Source organism: Staurois parvus, unplaced genomic scaffold (genome assembly GCF_062004578.1).
Source record: "Staurois parvus isolate SC_StPar_1 unplaced genomic scaffold, SC_StPar_1.0 ptg000575l, whole genome shotgun sequence".
NCBI lineage: Eukaryota > Metazoa > Chordata > Amphibia > Anura > Ranidae > Staurois > Staurois parvus.
This window is the reverse complement of record NW_028318371.1, coordinates 1,594,462-1,609,417: the sequence shown is the minus strand read 5'-3', so window position 1 is coordinate 1,609,417 and position 14,956 is coordinate 1,594,462. Positions and strand designations below refer to the sequence as shown.

The window sequence follows — 14,956 nt, the reverse complement described above, 5'->3', positions numbered from 1 at the left end:
TATATATATATATATATGTGTGTGTGTGTATATATATGTGTGTTGGGGGGGTATATATATGTGTGTGTGTGTACATATGTGTGTATGTGTGTATATATATATGTGTGTGTGTGTACATATGTGTGTATATATGTGTGTATGTATATATATATATATATATGTATGTGTGTATATATATATATATATATATATATATATATATGTGTGTGTACATATGTGTGTATGTATGTGTGTGTGTATATGTGTATGGGTATGTGTATGTATATATATATATATATATACACACATTTGTTTTTATTAATTTTTTTAAGCTAATGGCAGTGATCGCTAATTTATGGTGGGACTGCGATAGTGCGGTAGGCAATCTGACACTAACTGCCACTGACATCAGTGACACTAACACAGTGATCAGTAATACTATACACAGTTACTGTACTAATGACACTGGCTGGGAAGGGGTTAACATCTTGGGTATTCAAGGGGTTAAATGTGTCCCTAACAATGATGAATGTGTTTCTTTTGACTCCCGGTCTTTGCCTCCTATTCTTGCTTTGCTAGGATAAGAAACAGAAACACCGTTCCCTCTGTACATAGCTCTGTGTTGATTGTCAACACAGGGTTCTGGGCTGTGAGTGGACACAGCTGATCAGCAGGTCCCGGGCGTGATTCATTGGCTGGGACTTGCTGACAGACTCCTGCTGTGTACAATCACATCAAGTGTCAGCACGGGGGGGGGGGGGACATGCCTGCGCCCCTCTGAGCCCAGAAGCAGGCGGCGGTGTACAGTACGTCGCTTTGCCTGAGCGGCCCCTCCCCCCCCCCCCAGTACATGGCTGGCAGGACACAAGTGGTTAAATTCGCAGGATGAGTCTTTTGTAAGACAGCAAACTGGTCCCGGCACAGACGGCAGAGAAACGTGCTGTAGTGGCTCACCGAGATGTGATTGGTCAGAGAGAAATGTGTGCATCAAAACAACCGATTCTAAGTGTTGTGATTTTGTATCTTAGGCACAACCCGTGTGTGTGAGGACATTGGGGGCCAAGTCCTGGCTTGTGGTCGGCATGTTTCTCTGGAGGAACGAACCGCCAACATAAAGGTAAGTCGCCTCGCTGATTGTCAGTTCTGTTTTCCTGCAGAGGTTAATGAACCAACCTGTTACATACATTCCTGGCGGCTTCCCACCCCGGGATTGTGTGTAAATGTGACAGGTGGACTCCTTTCTGTCAGATGGAGCATTCGGGAGGCTGCGCCCGATGGCTTCCACACAACATGGCGGGTGCTGCTGGGTAAAGGGGAGGGAGGAGAGCGGACACATGTCCTCTCTTCTCTCTTCCTTGTTTCTGACCCGGAAATGTGTGACAACACTTCTAGGTCAACCTCCGTGTCCCGGCCAGCATGATTTCTCCTTTTCAGCATGTGTGCAAGAAAACACAAAAATGGCTTTGGCAGCAAGAAGGTCAAACTCTGAAGTCATAAGTCGGAGGGGCGCCGGTGGTGTACTTGTACGGAGGGGCGCCGGTGGTGTACTTGGACGGAGGGGCGCCGGTGGTGTACTTGGACGGAGGGGCGCCGGTGGTGTACTTGGACGGAGGGGCGCCGGTGGTGTACTTGGACGGAGGGGCGCCGGTGGTGTACTTGGACGGAGAGGCACCGGTGGTGTACTTGGACGGAGGGGCGCCGGTGGTGTACTTGGACGGCTGGGGTGTACTTGGATGGAGGGGCGCCGGTTGTGTACTTGGACGAAGGGGGGCGCCGGTGGTGTACTTGGACGGGGGGGCGCCGGTGGTGTATTTGGACGGGGGGGAGGCGCCGATGGTGTACTTGGACGGGGGGGGGCGCCGGTGCTGTAATTGGACGGGGGGGTGCCGCTTGTGTACTTGCACTGGGGGGGGGGGCACCAGGGGTGTACTTGGATGGGGGGGCGTCGGGGGTGTATTTGGACGGGGGGGCGCCAGGGGTGTACTTGGACGGGGGGGTGTACTTGGACGGTGGGACGGGGGGGTGTACTTGGACGGAGGGGCGCCAGTGGTGTACTTGGACGGGGGGGGGCGCTGGTGCTGTAATTGGACGGGGGGGGCACCGGTGCTGTAATTGGATGGGGAGGGGCGCCGGTGCTGTAATTGGACGGGGGGGTGCCGCTTGTGTACTTGGACTGGGGGGGCACCGGGGGTGTACTTGGATGGGGGGGCGTCGGGGGTGTATTTGGACGGGGGGGCGTTGGGGGTGTACTTGGACGGGGGGGTGTACTTGGACGGTGGGACGGGGGGGTGTACTTGGACGGTGGGGCGCCGGTGGTGTACTTGGACGGGGGGGCGCCGGTGGTGTACTTGGACGGGGGGGGCGCCGGTGGTGTACTTGGACGGAGGGGCGGCCGGGGGAGTACTTGGACGGAGGGGAGGAGGTGGTGTACTTGGACGGAGGGGCGGCTGGGCCATACTTGGACGGAGGGGAGGAGGTGGTGTAGTTGGACGGAGGGGAGGAGGTGGTGTACTTGGACGGAGGGGCGGCTGGGCCATACTTGGACGGAGGGGAGGAGGTGGTGTAGTTGGACGGAGGGGAGGAGGTGGTGTAGTTGGACGGAGGGGAGGAGGTGGTGTACTTGGACGGAGGGGAGGAGGTGGTGTAGTTGGATGGAGGGGAGGAGGTGGTGTAGTTGGACGGAGGGGAGGAGGTGGTGTACTTGGACAGAGTGGCGGCCGGGCCGTACTTGGACGGAGGGGAGGAGGTGGTGTAGTTGGACGGAGGGGAGGAGGTGGTGTAGTTGGACGGAGGGGAGGAGGTGGTGTAGTTGGACGGAGGGGAGGAGGTGGTGTAGTTGGACGGAGGGGAGGAGGTGGTGTACTTGGACGGAGGGGAGGAGGTGGTGTACTTGGACGGAGGGGAGGAGGTGCTGTAGTTGGACGGAGGGGAGGAGGTGGTGTAGTTGGACGGAGGGGAGGAGGTGGTGTAGTTGGACGGAGGGGACATTGGCTAAAAGCCCAAATTCAGAGAGTATTGGTTAATGATTCCACTCTGAATCGTCCATAATAATGGGAATAGGATTTCTCTATGGGGGGGGTTTGCAGGACAGGAAGTAAAAATCAATCTAATTATTATTTGTTACAACTTTATTGTTCTTTATCACAAGTAGAATCTGTGGCCCCAGAGAGGACATTCCCTTCATCCACTGATAGTGCTGACAAGACGCAGAGAAGTGCGGGGCACAGAAAAGTATTCTTAGCTACTGAAATCTAATTGGTCATTTCTGCTACTAAACCCCAATGCAGATGTTTTGCCACCAAATGAAATGTTTCTTCTACAGAGCAAAGCTTCTAGTTACAAATGTGAATGTTTATGATAATAGTGAACATTCGCTGATTTGTGCTGATCTACTGGGAGCTGCAGACTGAAAATTATTTAAGGGGTTCCCTGAAATGTAGAAGAAAAAATTGGCTTGATGGTTAAAAGGTTGACAAACTTCCCTACAGGACGTTTTGTGCGGCACCCCCTACAGGGCGTTTTGTGCGGCACCCCCTACAGGACGTTTGTCCGGCATCTGCCTAAAGGACGTGTTCCGGCACCCCCTACAGGGCTTTGTCCGGCACCACCGAGAAGGTGTTTGTTCGGTACCCCCTACAGGGTGTTTTTCCGGCACTCCTTTCAAGGCGGTTGTTTGGCACACCCTTCACTGCATTTGTTGGGCACCCCCTACAGGGCGTTTGTCCGGCACCGCTACAGGATGTGTGTCCGGCACCACCTACAGGGCGTTTGTCCAGCACATGGCGTTTGTTTGGTACCCCCTACAGGTTGCTGTCCGGCACCCCCCACATTGTGTTTGTCCGGCACCACTACAGGGCGTTTGTGCAGCACCTGCTACAAGGTGTTTGTGCAGCACCCACAACAGGGCGTTTGTCTGACACCCCCTAAAGTGCGTTTGTCCGAGACCCACTACAGCGCGTTGTCCGGTACCCCCTACAGGGTGCTCATCTGGCAACCCCTACCAGGCGTTTGTCCGGCATCACCTACAGGGCGTTTGTCCGGCACCCCCTATAGGGAAGTTTGTCAGACCTCCTTCCCTGGGCTTCTTAGTTAGAATTCCACAGAAGTCTGGTGTTTGGTCACTGCAGGCGGGATGCAGGGTGAGGAGAGGATCTGTCTGGGTAGGAGGGTGGTAGCTGGGATGGTAGAAACAGTCAATGGGAGGAGGAATGTCAGGAGTACAGAGCAAGACCAGACACACCCAGAAAGCCATGTGTATGATGTCACTGTCAGGTCAGCCTCTGTGTCCCCAACCAGCATGACCAGGAAATAATGGAATGCAATGCGATCTGCACTGCATTACATTCAGGGGATTCATGCCGGTCTATTACACCCCGAGTGTCTCATTAACCATGATCTGTTTCCCAAAAAGTCATCACATGGGGACTTTATGTGCCCTATGTCATGTAAAAAAAAGGTTTTTAATAGTAAAAAAAATTAGTTGCACCCAAACACAAAATATCCCACCCCCACCCTTTAAAAAAAAAAAAAAAATTTTTTTGAGACTAGGGTGTCTGCTTTCAGAAAATATTTCTAATGTTTGGGGCTTTTATGTGATCTTCAGGCCTAAAATGATTTATTGATTTATTTTAAGCATTTGCGCCGGCAACACAAGCGACTTTGGCAGTGAAAGTATTAAATAAACTCTCTAGATAATCGCAAGGCGTCCTGCTTGGGCTGAGCGGCTTCTGTAAAGGCATGAAAGACGTGTCACTCCTGTCTCTGCCGCCCCCCCTGTGTACTAATGAGAGAATAGCTGTGTTGTGTAATGTGTCTGTATGACCACAAATGTGTGAAATGCTGAAGGTTTTTGTTTTCTCTCGGCAGGCCATCGGTGCTGAAACATTGAGGAACGTCTGCTGAAAGTACATCTATGACAAGTGTCCTGCTGGAGCTGCACATGGTGGGTCGTTTGTAATTTAAAGCCTTTCCTGTAGTTGTGACTTTCATCCCGAAGGTTATTCCCTCCAAACATTGTTTTAGTTTGGTGGTTAAAGTGTTACTGACCACTTGAAGACCTCCTTACGTACATTTACTTCGGCAGCTTCAACTGGTATCATGGACTGTCCGTCTATACTGACTGGGGGGTTTGTGCTGGGCGGGGACCATCTGTCTATACTGAGGGCTCTGTGCTGAGGGCACCGTCCGTCTATACTGAGGGCTCTGTGCTGAGGGCACCGTCCGTCTATACTGAGGGCTCTGTGCTGAGGGCGCCGTCCGTCTATACTGAGGGCTCTGTGCTGAGGGCACCGTCCGTCTATACTGAGGGCTCTGTGCTGAGGGTGCCGTCCGTCTATACTGAGGGCTCTGTGCTGAGGGTGCCGTCCGTCTATACTGAGGGCTCTGTGCTGAGGGTGCCGTCCGTCTATACCGAGGGCTCTGTGCTGAGGGTGCCGTCCGTCTATACTGAGGGCTCTGTGCTGAGGGTGCCGTCCGTCTATACTGAGGGCTCTGTGCTGAGGGCACTGTCCGTCTATACTGAGGGCTCCGTCCGTCTATACTGAGGGCTCTGTGCTGAGGGCATCGTCCGTCTATACTGAGGGATCTGGGCTGAGGGCACCGTCCGTCTATACTGAGGGCTCTGTGCTGAGGGCGCCATCCGTCTATACTGAGGGCTCTGTGCTGAGGGCGCCGTCCGTCTATACTGAGGGATCTGGGCTGAGGGCGCCGTCCATCTATACTGAGGGCGCCGTCCGTCTATACTGAGGGCGCCATCCGTCTATACTGAGGGCTCTGTGCTGAGGGTGCCGTCCGTCTATACTGAGGGCTCTGTGCTGAGGGTGCCGTCCATCTATACTGAGGGCTCTGTGCTGAGGGCACCGTCCGTCTATACTGAGGCATCTGTGGTGAGTGCACCGTCCGTCTATACTGAGGGCTCTGTGCTGAGGGCACCGTCTGTCTATACTGAGGGCTCTGTGCTGAGGGTGCCGTCCGTCTATACTGAGGGCTCTGTGCTGAGGGTGCCGTCCGTCTATACTGAGGGCTCTGTGCTGAGGGTGCCGTCCGTCTATACTGAGGGCTCTGTGCTGAGGGTGCCGTCCGTCTATACTGAGGGCTCTGTGCTGAGGGCACCGTCCGTCTATACTGAGGGCTCCGTCCGTCTATACTGAGGGCTCTGTGCTGAGGGCATCGTCCGTCTATACTGAGGGATCTGGGCTGAGGGCACCGTCCGTCTATACTGAGGGCTCTGTGCTGAGGGCGCCATCCGTCTATACTGAGGGCTCTGTGCTGAGGGCGCCGTCCGTCTATACTGAGGGATCTGGGCTGAGGGCGCCGTCCATCTATACTGAGGGCGCCGTCCGTCTATACTGAGGGCGCCATCCGTCTATACTGAGGGCTCTGTGCTGAGGGTGCCGTCCGTCTATACTGAGGGCTCTGTGCTGAGGGTGCCGTCCATCTATACTGAGGGCTCTGTGCTGAGGGCACCGTCCGTCTATACTGAGGCATCTGTGGTGAGTGCACCGTCCGTCTATACTGAGGGCTCTGTGCTGAGGGCACCGTCTGTCTATACTGAGGGCTCTGTGCTGAGGGTGCCGTCCGTCTATACTGAGGGCTCTGTGCTGAGGGTGCCGTCCGTCTATACTGAGGGCTCTGTGCTGAGGGTGCCGTCCGTCTATACTGAGGGCTCTGTGCTGAGGGTGCCGTCCGTCTATACTGAGGGCTCTGTGCTGAGGGTGCCGTCCGTCTATACTGAGGGCTCTGTGCTGAGGGTGCCGTCCGTCTATACTGAGGGCTCTGTGCTGAGGGCACCGTCCGTCTATACTGAGGGCTCCGTCCGTCTATACTGAGGGCTCTGTGCTGAGGGCATCGTCCGTCTATACTGAGGGATCTGGGCTGAGGGCACCGTCCGTCTATACTGAGGGCTCTGTGCTGAGGGCGCCATCCGTCTATACTGAGGGCTCTGTGCTGAGGGCGCCGTCCGTCTATACTGAGGGATCTGGGCTGAGGGCGCCGTCCATCTATACTGAGGGCGCCGTCCGTCTATACTGAGGGCGCCATCCGTCTATACTGAGGGCTCTGTGCTGAGGGTGCCGTCCGTCTATACTGAGGGCTCTGTGCTGAGGGTGCCGTCCGTCTATACTGAGGGCTCTGTGCTGAGGGCACCGTCCGTCTATACTGAGGCATCTGTGGTGAGTGCACCGTCCGTCTATACTGAGGGCTCTGTGCTGAGGGCACCGTCCGTCTATACTGAGGGCTGTGTGCTGAGGGCTCCGTCCGTCTATACTGAGGGCTCCGTCCGTCTATACTGAGGGCTCTGTGCTGAGGGCACCGTCCGTCTATACTGAGGGCTCTGTGCTGAGGGCACCGTCCGTCTATACTGAGGGCTCTGTGCTGAGGGCACCGTCCGTCTATACTGAGGGCTCTGTGCTGAGGGCGCCGTCCGTCTATACTGAGGGCTCTGTGCTGAGGGCACCGTCCGTCTATACTGAGGGCTCTGTGCTGAGGGTGCCGTCCGTCTATACTGAGGGCTCTGTGCTGAGGGTGCCGTCCGTCTATACTGAGGGCTCTGTGCTGAGGGTGCCGTCCGTCTATACCGAGGGCTCTGTGCTGAGGGTGCCGTCCGTCTATACTGAGGGCTCTGTGCTGAGGGTGCCGTCCGTCTATACTGAGGGCTCTGTGCTGAGGGCACCGTCCGTCTATACTGAGGGCTCCGTCCGTCTATACTGAGGGCTCTGTGCTGAGGGCATCGTCCGTCTATACTGAGGGATCTGGGCTGAGGGCACCGTCCGTCTATACTGAGGGCTCTGTGCTGAGGGCGCCATCCGTCTATACTGAGGGCTCTGTGCTGAGGGCGCCGTCCGTCTATACTGAGGGATCTGGGCTGAGGGCGCCGTCCATCTATACTGAGGGCGCCGTCCGTCTATACTGAGGGCGCCATCCGTCTATACTGAGGGCTCTGTGCTGAGGGTGCCGTCCGTCTATACTGAGGGCTCTGTGCTGAGGGTGCCGTCCATCTATACTGAGGGCTCTGTGCTGAGGGCACCGTCCGTCTATACTGAGGCATCTGTGGTGAGTGCACCGTCCGTCTATACTGAGGGCTCTGTGCTGAGGGCACCGTCTGTCTATACTGAGGGCTCTGTGCTGAGGGTGCCGTCCGTCTATACTGAGGGCTCTGTGCTGAGGGTGCCGTCCGTCTATACTGAGGGCTCTGTGCTGAGGGTGCCGTCCGTCTATACTGAGGGCTCTGTGCTGAGGGTGCCGTCCGTCTATACTGAGGGCTCTGTGCTGAGGGCACCGTCCGTCTATACTGAGGGCTCCGTCCGTCTATACTGAGGGCTCTGTGCTGAGGGCATCGTCCGTCTATACTGAGGGATCTGGGCTGAGGGCACCGTCCGTCTATACTGAGGGCTCTGTGCTGAGGGCGCCATCCGTCTATACTGAGGGCTCTGTGCTGAGGGCGCCGTCCGTCTATACTGAGGGATCTGGGCTGAGGGCGCCGTCCATCTATACTGAGGGCGCCGTCCGTCTATACTGAGGGCGCCATCCGTCTATACTGAGGGCTCTGTGCTGAGGGTGCCGTCCGTCTATACTGAGGGCTCTGTGCTGAGGGTGCCGTCCATCTATACTGAGGGCTCTGTGCTGAGGGCACCGTCCGTCTATACTGAGGCATCTGTGGTGAGTGCACCGTCCGTCTATACTGAGGGCTCTGTGCTGAGGGCACCGTCTGTCTATACTGAGGGCTCTGTGCTGAGGGTGCCGTCCGTCTATACTGAGGGCTCTGTGCTGAGGGTGCCGTCCGTCTATACTGAGGGCTCTGTGCTGAGGGTGCCGTCCGTCTATACTGAGGGCTCTGTGCTGAGGGTGCCGTCCGTCTATACTGAGGGCTCTGTGCTGAGGGTGCCGTCCGTCTATACTGAGGGCTCTGTGCTGAGGGTGCCGTCCGTCTATACTGAGGGCTCTGTGCTGAGGGCACCGTCCGTCTATACTGAGGGCTCCGTCCGTCTATACTGAGGGCTCTGTGCTGAGGGCATCGTCCGTCTATACTGAGGGATCTGGGCTGAGGGCACCGTCCGTCTATACTGAGGGCTCTGTGCTGAGGGCGCCATCCGTCTATACTGAGGGCTCTGTGCTGAGGGCGCCGTCCGTCTATACTGAGGGATCTGGGCTGAGGGCGCCGTCCATCTATACTGAGGGCGCCGTCCGTCTATACTGAGGGCGCCATCCGTCTATACTGAGGGCTCTGTGCTGAGGGTGCCGTCCGTCTATACTGAGGGCTCTGTGCTGAGGGTGCCGTCCGTCTATACTGAGGGCTCTGTGCTGAGGGCACCGTCCGTCTATACTGAGGCATCTGTGGTGAGTGCACCGTCCGTCTATACTGAGGGCTCTGTGCTGAGGGCACCGTCCGTCTATACTGAGGGCTGTGTGCTGAGGGCTCCGTCCGTCTATACTGAGGGCTCCGTCCGTCTATACTGAGGGCTCTGTGCTGAGGGCACCGTCCGTCTATACTGAGGGCTCTGTGCTGAGGGCACCGTCCGTCTATACTGAGGGCTCTGTGCTGAGGGCACCGTCCGTCTACACTGAGGCATCTGTGCTGAGGGCACCATCCGTCTATACTGAGGGCTCTGTGCTGAGGGCGCCGTCCGTCTATACTGAGGGCTCTGTGCTGAGGGCGCCGTCCGTCTATACTGAGGGCTCTGGGCTGAGGGTGCCGTCCGTCTATACTGAGGGCTCTGGGCTGAGGGCGCCGTCCGTCTATACTGAGGGCTCTGGGCTGAGGGCGCCGTCCGTCTATACTGAGGGCTCTGGGTTGAGGGCGCCGTCCGTCTATACTGAGGGCTCTGGGCTGAGGGCGCCGTCCGTCTATACTGAGGGCTCTGGGCTGAGGGCGCCGTCCGTCTATACTGAGGGCTCTGGGCTGAGGGCGCCGTCCGTCTATACTGAGGGCTCTGTGCTGAGGGCGCCGTCCGTCTATACTGAGGGCTCTGGGCTGAGGGCGCCGTCCGTCTATACTGAGGGCTCTGGGCTGAGGGCGCCGTCCGTCTATACTGAGGGCTCTGGGCTGAGGGCGCCGTCCGTCTATACTGAGGCATCTGTGCTGAGGGCTCCGTCCGTCTATACTGAGGGCTCTGTGCTGAGGGCACCGTCCGTCTATACTGAGGGCTTTGTGCTGAGGGCACCGTCCATCTATACTGAGGGCTCTGTGCTGAGGGCGCCGTCCGTCTATACTGAGGGAACTGGGCTGAGGGCGCCGTCCGTCTATACTGAGGGATCTGGGCTGAGGGCGCCGTCCGTCTATACTGAGGGATCTGGGCTGAGGGTGCCGTCCGTCTATACTGAGGGCTCTGTGCTGAGGGCACCGTCCGTCTATACTGAGGGCGCCGTCCGTCTATACTGAGGGCTCCGTGCTGAGGGCACCGTCCGTCTATACCAGGGGTGGGCAAACTTTTTGACTTGAGGGCCGCAATGGGTTCATATATTGGACCCGGGGGCCGGACCAAGAGTAGATGAATGATGTGTATGTGTCATCCATAGTAAGTATAGTAATATTCCCCCATAGTAAGCATAGTAATTAATCCCCCATATAGTAATTAATCCCCCATAGTAATTCATCCCCCATATAGTAATTCATCCCCCATAGTAATTCATCCCCCATATAGTAATTCATCCCCCATATAGTAATTCATCCCCCATATAGTAATTCATCCCCCATAGTAATTCATCCCCCATAGTAATTAATCCCCCATATAGTAATTCATCCCCCATAGTAATTAATCCCCCATATAGTAATTCATCCCCCATAGTAATTCATCCCCCATAGTAATTAATCCCCCATATAGTAATTCATCCCCCATAGTAATTCATCCCCCATATAGTAATTCATCCCCCATAGTAATTCATCCCCCATATAGTAATTCATCCCCCATATAGTAATTCATCCCCCATATTAAGTCCCCAAGCCCCCCCTGTGTCAATTCACTTACCTTTGCTCCGCACGTTCCTCTCGCTGTTCCGGTCTAGCATGAAAATCTGTCTCCTATGAGGATCTGTCCCCCTCGACGTATCTGCGCATCTCCGGCACATGCGCAGATACGTCGAGGGGGACAGATCATCCTGACAGTATCACGCTCCGCGGGCCGGATTAAAAGATCCGCCGGGCCGTATACGGCCCGCGGGCCGTAGTTTGCCCATTGCTGGTCTATACTAAGGGTTCTGGGCTGAGGGCGCCGTCCGTCTATACTGAGGTCTCCGGGCTGAGGGCGCCATCCGTCTATACTGAGGGCTCTGGGCTGAGGGCGCCGTCCGTCTATACTGAGGTCTCCGGGCTGAGGGCGCCATCCGTCTATACTGAGGGCTCTGGGCTGAGGGCGCCGTCCGTCTATACTGAGGGCTCTGGGCTGAGGGCACCGTCTGTCTATACTGAGGGCTCTGGGCTGAGGGCACCGTCTGTCTATACTGAGGGCTCTGGGCTGAGGTTACCGTCCGTCTATACTGAGGGCTCTGTGCTGAGGGTACCGTCCGCCTATACTGAGGGCGCCTTCTGTCTATACTGAGGGCTCTGTGCTGAGGGTACCGTCCGCCTATACTGAGGGCGCCTTCTGTCTATACTTAGGGCTCTGGGCTGAGGGCGCCGTCCGTCTATACTGAGGGCTCTGTGCTGAGGGCGCCGTCCGTCTATACTGAGGGCTCTGTGCTGAGGGCACCGTCCGTCTATACTGAGGCATCTGTGCTGAGGGCACCATCCGTCTATACTGAGGGCTCTGTGCTGAGGGCACCGTCCGTCTATACTGAGGGCTCTGTGCTGAGGGCGCCGTCCGTCTATACTGAGGGCTCTGGGCTGAGGGCGCCGTCCGTCTATACTGAGGGCTCTGGGCTGAGGGCGCCGTCCGTCTATACTGAGGGCTCTGGGCTGAGGGCGCCGTCCGTCTATACTGAGGGCTCTGGGCTGAGGGCGCCGTCCGTCTATACTGAGGGCTCTGGGCTGAGGGCGCCGTCCGTCTATACTGAGGCATCTGTGCTGAGGGCTCCGTCCGTCTATACTGAGGGCTCTGTGCTGAGGGCACCGTCCGTCTATACTGAGGGCTTTGTGCTGAGGGCACCGTCCATCTATACTGAGGGCTCTGTGCTGAGGGCGCCGTCCGTCTATACTGAGGGAACTGGGCTGAGGGCGCCGTCCGTCTATACTGAGGGATCTGGGCTGAGGGCGCCGTCCGTCTATACTGAGGGATCTGGGCTGAGGGTGCCGTCCGTCTATACTGAGGGCTCTGTGCTGAGGGCACCGTCCGTCTATACTGAGGGCGCCGTCCGTCTATACTGAGGGCTCCGTGCTGAGGGCACCGTCCGTCTATACCAGGGGTGGGCAAACTTTTTGACTTGAGGGCCGCAATGGGTTCATATATTGGACCCGGGGGCCGGACCAAGAGTAGATGAATGATGTGTATGTGTCATCCATAGTAAGTATAGTAATATTCCCCCATAGTAAGCATAGTAATTAATCCCCCATATAGTAATTAATCCCCCATAGTAATTCATCCCCCATATAGTAATTCATCCCCCATAGTAATTCATCCCCCATATAGTAATTCATCCCCCATATAGTAATTCATCCCCCATATAGTAATTCATCCCCCATATAGTAATTCATCCCCCATAGTAATTCATCCCCCATAGTAATTAATCCCCCATATAGTAATTCATCCCCCATAGTAATTAATCCCCCATATAGTAATTCATCCCCCATAGTAATTCATCCCCCATAGTAATTAATCCCCCATATAGTAATTCATCCCCCATAGTAATTCATCCCCCATATAGTAATTCATCCCCCATAGTAATTCATCCCCCATATAGTAATTCATCCCCCATATAGTAATTCATCCCCCATATTAAGTCCCCAAGCCCCCCCTGTGTCAATTCACTTACCTTTGCTCCGCACGTTCCTCTCGCTGTTCCGGTCTAGCATGAAAATCTGTCTCCTATGAGGATCTGTCCCCCTCGACGTATCTGCGCATCTCCGGCACATGCGCAGATACGTCGAGGGGGACAGATCATCCTGACAGTATCACGCTCCGCGGGCCGGATTAAAAGATCCGCCGGGCCGTATACGGCCCGCGGGCCGTAGTTTGCCCATTGCTGGTCTATACTAAGGGTTCTGGGCTGAGGGCGCCGTCCGTCTATACTGAGGTCTCCGGGCTGAGGGCGCCATCCGTCTATACTGAGGGCTCTGGGCTGAGGGCGCCGTCCGTCTATACTGAGGTCTCCGGGCTGAGGGCGCCATCCGTCTATACTGAGGGCTCTGGGCTGAGGGCGCCGTCCGTCTATACTGAGGGCTCTGGGCTGAGGGCACCGTCTGTCTATACTGAGGGCTCTGGGCTGAGGGCACCGTCTGTCTATACTGAGGGCTCTGGGCTGAGGTTACCGTCCGTCTATACTGAGGGCTCTGTGCTGAGGGTACCGTCCGCCTATACTGAGGGCGCCTTCTGTCTATACTGAGGGCTCTGTGCTGAGGGTACCGTCCGCCTATACTGAGGGCGCCTTCTGTCTATACTTAGGGCTCTGGGCTGAGGGCGCCGTCCGCCTTTACTGAGGGCTCTGTGCTGAGGGCGCCGTCCATCTATACTGAGGACTCTGTGCTGAGGGTGCCGTCCGTCTATACTGAGGCATCTGTGCTGAGGGCACCATCCGTCTATACTGAGGGCTCTGTGCTGAGGGCAGGGGACCCCTTAGCTATAGCTGCTTGGCTCCCATGTGATGGTGCCTGCACAGTTCTGGGGCCAACGTCACTTTGAAGGGCCACTGGCATGATACCAATGATGTTTTAGCTGTCTGTAAGGGGGGCAATCAGCACTACAAATGGGGCATTTTTCAAATTGATCCCCAATGAACTGTTTTTAGCAGGGGTTCCTCGACGTCTGAAAATTATTTCAAGGGTTCCACTGTTGAGAAAAGGTGAGAAAGGCTGGTCTACAGAGAGGTGAGAAAGGCTGGTCTACAGGGCATGGCACCTCTCATTGCAGCTCTGCAATAATCTCAGGAAGGAGAGCATGCTAACAAAGGAACAGAGCACACAGTAACTGTAATACATGCAGCTACACAACACCAAACATGACACAAAGCCATGGGCTCAAAGGGCTCCATAATACATCTCCATGGTCTTGGGGATGGTCCTTCCATCACCAGACTCACTCATCTTCATGGAGGCAAAGAGAGGACCTAGTATGCCCAAGCCACTCAAAGTCAGTAATGTAACCGGCTCCCTGGATGACAGCACAAGGAACAGTATTCAGGACCATTAGACCCCCCCTGTGCTGCCACCACTTACATATTTTGGGACATCTGTCCAGTAAGCCGCTCATAGTTGGGACTTGGGCCGAGTCTAGTTACACTCATCACAAAGACCATCAGGAGGCATTAATAAATCCTCTGATCCCAGAGCAAGCTTTCATCTTTTACATGTTCTGTACTTATTCCAGTTACTGGCTGCAAGGTGTGCTGTGTTGTTTAGGTGTTATAGCGCATTCTGCATGACGAGCGCAACTAGATTTCATGTTTTATTGTTACCGGGAAACCACATCAACCAATGAGAACGCACCGCTAACGGCGCACAAAACCACGTCTATTGTCACAATGCAGAGTGTGAATCCGGCCGTACTGCACGTGTTGGGGGAATGGAAATGTCATCACTGGTAACATCTGTCATGAAGTCAAGGCGGGTGGGAGGGGCTAGCAGGGTGCTGTACATAGTTCCCAGAAAACATCAGGGCCCCTCCTCAGTACTCCTGTGATGGATTTGGTAAAATGCCTATTGCCCAGAGCTCATGAGTTCTGTTTTCTGTTTAAAATATACATTTTATACTTTCTTATATTTCTGTTTAAAATATACATTTTATACTTTCTTATATTTCTAAATATATGTGTTGTGCGTATATATATATATATTTTGTCTGCTGGGCTTTGCAGTCCTCAACTTGTTTTGCTTAGAGCGATGCTCTCAACCCCT

At 55.3% G+C, this 14,956-nt stretch overlaps 1 long non-coding RNA gene across 1 annotated transcript in view; it reads left to right on the top strand.

Moving 5' to 3' along the window:
- Positions 1 to 1,004: 1,004 nt before the first annotated feature.
- LOC149450295 (uncharacterized) overlaps positions 1,005 to 14,956 on the top strand; it is a 1,099,640-nt gene continuing 1,085,688 nt past the window's right edge. Inside the window, exons 1-2 of the long non-coding RNA XR_016315259.1 lie at positions 1,005 to 1,096; positions 4,846 to 4,921. This is a non-coding gene — a long non-coding RNA (uncharacterized LOC149450295). The remainder of the gene's footprint in view (positions 1,097 to 4,845; positions 4,922 to 14,956) is intronic.